This window comes from Prinia subflava, chromosome 1 (assembly GCF_021018805.1).
Source record: "Prinia subflava isolate CZ2003 ecotype Zambia chromosome 1, Cam_Psub_1.2, whole genome shotgun sequence".
Classification (NCBI taxonomy): Eukaryota; Metazoa; Chordata; class Aves; order Passeriformes; family Cisticolidae; genus Prinia; species Prinia subflava.
In genome coordinates, this window is record NC_086247.1 from 110402175 (window position 1) to 110410542 (window position 8368).

The window sequence follows — 8368 nt, forward strand, 5'->3', positions numbered from 1 at the left end:
TTGAGTAACCTGGTCAAGTGAAAAGTGTTCCTGCCCATGGCAGCCAGGTTGGAACTAGATGATCTTTAAGGTCCTTTCCAACCCAAAGCATTCTGTGATTACTCCTGGAGTTCTCCATTTTGCTTGGTTTACGAACTGTTATTATTATTACCATGGATATGAATCAAAACAGTACGTTCTATCCAAACTACAGAGGTCTTACTGTACAGTAGCAAACTTTACATCTTATTTAAAAGTTATCTTTCAGAACAACATGCCATATACTCAATTTTCATGCCTCTCTTTCAAAGCCATTTTCTTGACATTGACTAAAGTATTAGTAAAAATAAAATAAGAGGCTTATAACAAGACTAGCTCCACTAAGTAAAGGATTAAAAGATCTATTTATCTGTAATTCCAGTTTCACCAATACCATACTCCTCTGACCAGCTCTATTAGGTCTCCCAGACCCAAACACCACTTTAGCTCTAGAGTGTTTAGAGCAAGATGTTCTCAATGTTGCAAATATCTACTCCTAATAATACAGAAATAAGAAACATTCATTTATGAGCTACCAGCAGCTTCCAGTAATTTTAACACCAGCATCTCACTAGAATCAGGACACTGATGCACAGAGTATTGGACCTGAAGTGCAAGTGACAAATTCACCACATGGTTTTTTTGTTTAAATGAAAACCACTAAATAATTTGGCTTTGATGCTTTACTCACAGTGCTTCTGGACAGTGGTTGCAGCCACCCCTGAAACTGAGGAGACTACCACAGGGGCTATACATGCCCAAGTCTAGTAACAATTAATTCTTGTACACATTTTCCAGCAGTTTAACAGCGAGAAAAGGCTAACAATAGCCTAGTGTTCTGGGCTGCTGTGGTAAATCCCAGCAATTATTGCCCAGTTGTCTTTGATTCCACAGTAAGAACAAGATGAAAAAAATACTTCATACCAAAGACAAAGTTATTTCAGAAGAAACCAAGAAGTTCTCTTCCTTCACTCATTCCAGCAGAACCAGTGTGGCACCCCACTTGTACTATCTACAGTGTGATACACTGTAATTTTAGCACCTAGGCAGTATAACCATTGACTTTGCAGAACACATCAGGCTTTACCATTAATCAAGTTCAGCCATATTGCCAGTGTAGGCTATTGTGGCCTGCTTAGCTATATATTAATTTCCTGAAATAAGACAACATTCTTGTTACCTTTACATCTTCTTCCCGCATTTAATAGGCCTTTAAAAAGTTGACTGACAACACAAAAATGGAGTGAAATTTGTTATCTCACTCGTAAGAGCATCCAGGACAATAAGGCACTAACTAGAGCAATTATCTCAGTGTTCTGGGGTACCTAGGAGTAGAAAAGTCACAACTTCCAAGGTTATTTTGAATACTTCGCAGCACAGCTATTGCATATCCATACTGGTGGTTCTCAAAGGTTTGACACTAGAGAAGCACCCAGCTGCTCTATTTCCACTGGAGCAGAGGCAAAAACTACTTTGAAAGTAGCAGTTTGTAAGCATAATTTGCTTGGCTGAGAGTAGGCATGCTGAATGCAGACTGTAGTCAAATAATCCAAGGATTCTGCAGGTAAAGTATTGTAGACAACTTGCAGCTTCTTTTGGGAGTCTAACTAAAGCACTCTCCAAAATATCCCCTGGATATTTTAACCAACTTTTTCACAGGACTGAAGTTCAACAATATTTTCCTATTTGGTTCCTGTAGTACTGTAAATAGCAGTGAAACAGCTTTAGAGGAAGAGCTGAAACCACATTTTTGCGTGCCTCACGCACCAGAAATAGCAACCCCTTAAACTAAAGGGCCTGAACTGTTTCCAGGACTCCCCCTGCCTCAGAGTTTAAGCCACAGAGAATCATAGAGGAGTTTGAAAGGGACCTTTTACACAAGTAGGTATATTACACAAGTTATATTCAACTTGCATGCACTTTCCACTTTTCCAGGATTTCACATTCTTTAGACAAAGCTACCATCTGGGAAAACAATCTATTTCAGGAAACTGAGACAAGTCAGTCTCAAACCAGCACTTGTGGAGTCAGAAGAAAAGCAGTGACCTTGCAGACATCAAAGCAATAGGCACAGCTGTAATTACACATAAGTTTCCTTCAATTTATTAAATAAAGTCAGAAGTTTGGACATGGGTTCAAAGTTTAGTGCAGAATTCAGATTGAGCTTTTTCCTGATTATATTATCTCTGTATTATTACAAAGCCTCAATATCTTTCTTAAATGAAGGTTTAACAAGGTAGGATTCAGAGCCTCACACAGGATAACTCAGTTCTACTGCAGGGAGGAGTAAAAGAAATACTGATAACAAACTGAGATTTCTTGGGCAAAAGAAGAAGAGAAATGCAGATATGAAACTGTGATTTTGTTTTAAAGATTCATTCCAGCATGACTGAATACAAGTTAGAGTTTCTGGAAAGTCTTTACTACACAGGGACAGACACCCATTGCAAGCTCAAGTGTGACTTTTCTGAGAGAGAGAAGACATACAGTGAGCAGAAAAACAGGGAGCAACCGGAAAGAAATAAGAGCAAAGCACTAAGGTTCAGTCATTCTGTGGTTCTACATACCTGCCTGCTACCTTAAAGGTCTGGAGCCTGATTTCCAGTCATCTACACCTCTGTAGCTTTAAAGCCATTATTTAAATAAGTGAGTTTTCCCGCACTGGAATGTTTTAGCTGTCTATGTTTCAGCCTCCTCTTTCATTGCTGTGGTCGCTAACTGGCAGAGTCTTGCTTTCAGACAGATTCTTTCTAACAAGCATTAATTTTTCTTTTTCCTTGAACAGTACTCCTAAAGTACTCTCCTAAAGTACTACAGCCTAATTGACTGTGGAAACAAATTTCATCTGTAGTTTAGAAACTCCCAGTCCTTTTTGTAAGAGGGGAAGGAGATAAGATCCACCAGATCCTTAAAAGAAGCTACATGCAACCTGCCCCAGAGATAACTGCAGTGCCACCTTCAGTGGCCCAGGACAGAAACAGGCTGAGAATTTCAGCCCTACTACCACCATAAATTATGGTGACAACATTCAAGTCCATCTTCCAGGTGACCCCTTCCCTCACTGAGGATCAGTGTTGGGGGTAAGAAAAAGTGTGGGAGATTCTGGTTTTCTTTTAAATTTATATTAGCATTCTGCTTTACCAGTGAACTAATCTGATCCACCAGCTAGACAGGCAAGGATCAGAACAAAAGTATATATTCACTAAGGGAAGGAAAAAAAATGGTGCTCCTTTCAGTCACAGTTTAGCAATCTTGTCATATTTCTTCAGAATAATGTTCTGTTTTATTAGTGAGGCAAGAGAGTTGTTAAATTTTTTTTTGACATGAGAATAGTTTTTTGGAAGCAAATCAAGAAGCTAAGCAGCTGAAGGTTAACACTTCAAGATATGGTTGAATGCCAGCAGAAGAATTATTAAGTCAGTAAGTTTCACTTACTGAACTTCAAACAAGTCAAAAACAAAGTCACCTCCTCAGTATGAAAAACAGATCTGGCTTTAAAGACCAAGTCTCAGCATATCACTTAAAAGCTGGAAATACAAAGTGATTCAGTCCCTCAGGACAAATATGTGTTTGGAAACTATGAAAAATGCCACATGACACCCAGAGGAGCAAGCAATACATACAAAATAAATCTTTTAAGAAACGTGTTCCAACAAGGCTAAAATACAAGGTTAAAGTTCCTGGAAAGTCTAGACCACATAGGGACAGAAATGCAACTCTGTCTCCAAATACTCAGATATTTCCTGCAAGTGGAAAAAACTATCAATAAAAATAGAAAGGCGTCAGTGACTTCTAGTCAAGTGTTCTGGCTGCCTATAGAAGGCAGGAATTAAACCAGGCTGCATATCTATGAATTGAAGCAGGCTAGATCCAAGCATAATTTTCACATCTGTAATACTAGTACTGTTATTTTGATTTTATTCATCAGACTTTTCGTAAAGCGTCTTCCTAACTCAATCCAGCAAGGCTGATCCAACAGCCTCGTCCTTTTCAACATATCTCACTACACGCAAGTAGCCTGTGCAGACAAATCTAATAATCAAAAACAACAACAAAAAGACTTCAGCTTCAGAGAACTTATATTCTAAAACAAGGAATACTTTCTGAAATGCTGTATTATCTAACCAGTGCTAAGTAACATGAAACAAAGCAGTTATCTACTCAATTTCGTCTACTCCAACCACCACAGACCTTATTCACGACAGAGCAGAGCAGAAAAAGGGAAAACACATTTCAGATTACATTAACTTCAAAAGCAGCCACACAGCAGAGATTAAGTGCATTCACAGGAAATCTCTGAATAAACTTCTAGGCCTATGTTTCCCCTCAAGCAGAATGCCCAAACACTCCCTCAGCTTAAGAGCACCAAGCCGAAAAGAGAAAAAAGACCTCTCCCTCCCAAAATGAAGTGCTAAGACAACATTTTTATGGCCCATAACTCAGCTATGAATGCACAAGCTTCACACGACCCAACAGGAAAATCTATCCCAAAGACTGCTGGCAGCTCACTGCAGACAGAAAACCATCCAATATGACTACTTGTTTTGACTTTCAGAAAACAAAAAGCAAGCTAAAAGCATGCCTGGAAGAAATTCAAATGCTCTTCGAAAAATAAGAGCATTAAGGGTAGATTTTCAGAAAGATACATTTAGTTCTGCCCATGCTCTTCAGGCATACTGTAAGCACTCAAAAAAGAAATAAAATCTCATCTCTGTGAGATCATATCTCCGCCACATCTCTCCCACCCTTCATAAATTATTTCCCAAAGCATCTCCTGACGGGTATATTTTGATCTGAGGGCAGAAGGAGGAAAATAACGCGTCTTTTCTTAATGGATACGCCAATACTCTTCCAAGAAAAAGGACAAATTCTGCCCGGAGGCTACAGAAGCCGCATCAGGTGCAGGGCATGTCGAGCGAAGCACTGGGCAGGCTGAAGCTGGAGAACAACCCCAGCCGCCTCCTCTGCTCGGATACAGGAAGCGAAGGGCTGCGAGCGGCTGGTGACAGGTACCACGCTGGGGACGAGGGACGCCCCCCTCCCAGGCCCCTCACGGCTGGGGCAGGAGCTGTGCCGCGGCAACATCAGCCCCCGGACGGCAGAGCGAGCGCTGCCCCAGCCGCGCCCCCCGCCCGACCACCCGGCCCCGAGCAGCGCCCGGGACCGTGCAAAGAGGCGGGGGCTGCTGCCGCCCCCTCACCGCCCCCGCTGCTGGGATTTACCTGGCCGGGGAGCCCGCGCTGCCCGGACCTGCCCCCACCAGCAATGCGCTTTCCCGGCGATAAGGGCGAAGGGGCACTGAGCGGAGCTCTCACCCCTCACCCTCCCTCCGGCCGGCAGGGCGGGCGGCAGCCGCTACACCGCTCCCGCTGCCTCAGAGCCTGGCTCTGGAGGCCGCCATCTTAGCTCGGGCAGCGAGACCGCCCCCTCGGCGCAGCCGCCGTGCGGCCCGGGGCCGTCACGGGACGCGGTCACCTGATGAGCTCCGCGCTGCCTGCCCCTTCCCGCCGCCCTCCTTCCTTCCTTCCTTCTTTCCTGCCCTCGCCCCTTGCCCTGCCCTGCCCTGCCTTGTTCTGCCGGGAACCGGCATGGCTCGCTGCGCAGGCGCCGCGCCGCCGGGGTGCAGAGTCCCCGCGGCGCCGCCCCGGCGCGTCCCCTCAGCACTGCCGGTGAGCGGTGCGCTCCTGCCCGAGCGTGTCCGGGCCGTGGAAGGCGCGTTGAACAGTTAAAAAGCCGGAGCACGCTGTTTAATTATGCACATTAGTTACGTGGCTGTAAAAGCGATGTTAAAATGCCACATTAAGGCTGCGGAGACTGAATCACTGATTTATGTGGTTGGCTAACCACCGTCCAGATTTGTTACGGCACTCTTGAGCTCCCCGTCAACTTCCCCATACTCTGCACCAGATGTAAGGTTTCCCAAAAAGTTGCATACTACGGCAGCATTATAACACGAGCTCCTTAAAATGCCTGATTGGCATAAATGTTTCGAATATTTTTAAATACGACTTGCATTAGAATACTATGGCCTTTCGCTTCAAACAGTGGTGTTAAAGTCTGCAGATGAAGAGAAAAATTAGGAAAAAACTCTTTAAATGGAACGAACTATCTTGAAGAAAAAAGATCAAAACCACAGGTGTTAATTTTTTTTAATATCCTTTAATATCCTTTTCATCATCATATGGATGCTAAGAAACAGCACGAAGCTGAGTCCGGGGAGTTTTAGGATAGGTACGAGGAGAAAGATTTTCACCCAGAGGGTGGCTGGGCACTGGCACAGGCTCCCCAGGGCAGTGGTCACAGCACTGAGCCTGGCAGAGTTCCAGAAGCTTTTGGACAGTGCTCTTGGGCACATGGTGTCACTCCTAGGGTGTCCCTGTGCAGGACTGGGAGCTGGAGTCGATGATCCTTGTGGTTGCCTTCCAACTCAGGATATTCTGTGATTCTATGATAAACTATCTGTCTTATTTTTTGCTTAAGATATTTTAATACTAGTCAGTCATTCTTCTGATAAATCTAGTCCTCTGAATCTGGGGCACTGTGATAAAATAGCTGATGGGAAAATAACATTACTTTGGGGAAGCTGATAAATTGCTTTTGGTTACAGAACTTCAAGGGAGGAAAAAAAAAGATTTAATGTTTTATTAACGTACTAGGAATAGTAGGAATCTAATTTCAGAGAGAGGTCATGTGATTCAGAAGATTTACTTTGACTGCATAGAAGAGGTTTTGGACAGGTTTGGAGTGATTTCTGGTTTTGTTGATTAGTTGGCTCGGGGGGGTTCGTTCGGGCAGGTGTTGATTTTGTCTCAGTACTTATTTTGTGTTGTTAATATATAGGTAGGTAAAACACATCAAGTAAAGCTTGTTAGCTGTTTATTACTTGGGAACAAAGAATGCCACTTGCATGATGAAACTGATGTAAAAAAGCTGTAATCAATGTTTTCATGGATGGATTTTAATCAGACAGCACAGATTATATTTCGGTATATTTATTCAGCTCAAGCTAGTATTTCAGTAACTCTGTTTTCCTCTATTTCTGGACATGCTTTTGCGTACGTAGTGGTATTAACTTTGGATCTGATGCAAACAACTGATAAAGGGAGGACACAGATTAAGATAGAGAATTTGAGAGATAGTGAAATAATAAATTTGAAATTATTCAGAGAAAAAAGCGAACAAGGAAAGTGTGTTTAGCAGTTCTGACAGGAAATTTTGGAAATTATATTGTACAGCTTTGTACAATATCTTTCAGAAATTAAAGTAGATCAGGATGTAGTTTCTGTCTAACTGTAAAGTATGCAGGAAGTTACTTTGTGTGCAGAAAAAAGCATTCTGGTTTGCTTGGTCATTTTTTCTTGTGAGATGATACTACTGGATATTTTTAGAGACAGGATCTCATACTTCTATTTAACTAAATGTTTGTGAAAATGCTGGGATACAAAAATTGTATTTTTAACACCTCAAATTTAATACTTTGCTGTTTTAATTTAAAAAGAAAGTGAACAAAATCCTCACTCCATTATTGTCAATGGCAGTTTTGTTATTACCTATGTCTGACACAGGTAGTGTTTTGCCCTTAGTTTTCCCAGTCACTTACAGAGTCAAAAATCTTATCAGAGCATTCTCATTATCAAAACAACAATAGCAAAACACACATTTGATGCCTTCTTGAAAGATGAAATGTTAAATTGCTTCAATCCACTTTGGAGAAGCAAATCCAAGTTCAGTTCTTCCAGATCTTTCACCTGAAGTACTGCAAATGTCAATCTGACCTTGTCCATTTAAATACTTCCATTTGCAGAAGAGTTCAGGCCATCTCCAGTCTAGAGAACAAGGTCTCTCTTTACCACCCAATTACTGAAATCTGGAAGGAATGAAGAGTTCTAATCTACCACTAAATAATTAATAGTCCACTGGCTATTTCTGTGATCAGCACCTATTCTGAAAGACTCTGGGTTAGGATGGCTGAATTCTTCATGCAAGCTACAGTAAAGGTACAGTAGAGCCAATGCTAAGATTCTCTTCAGCAGCAGCACGTATTATGATTGTAAATGCAACGTGTAATAGCAGAGATCCTGTTACTTTTAAGACATATATGTTGTGGTTTATAGCAATAAAAAAGAACAAGTTTCTACCTAGCCTGCAAGAAGCAAACAATGGACAAATTGGCTTCCCTTGCTAGTACTGTCTCTAATGATAAGGCAGAATTTGGTGTCAGCTGTTTGGACAAATGAGAGATTTTTCCACCCTTCCTTGTCTTAGAGAAAATAAGTTCCTGCTAACCTGGAAATACTTACTTTACTTTCTTACTTAACTTCAGTGTTGGACAGTGCAGGACCATCCACTC

General features: G+C 42.0%; 1 protein-coding gene across 2 annotated transcripts in view; it reads right to left on the reverse strand.

The window, feature by feature from the left end:
- DNAJC13 (DnaJ heat shock protein family (Hsp40) member C13) overlaps positions 1–5466 on the reverse strand; it is a 56811-nt gene extending 51345 nt beyond the window's left edge. For both annotated transcript variants that reach the window (XM_063407737.1, XM_063407728.1), the window contains exon 1: positions 5241–5466. The gene's annotated coding sequence lies outside the window, so the exon portion shown is untranslated. The remainder of the gene's footprint in view (positions 1–5240) is intronic.
- Positions 5467–8368: the final 2902 nt, after the last annotated feature.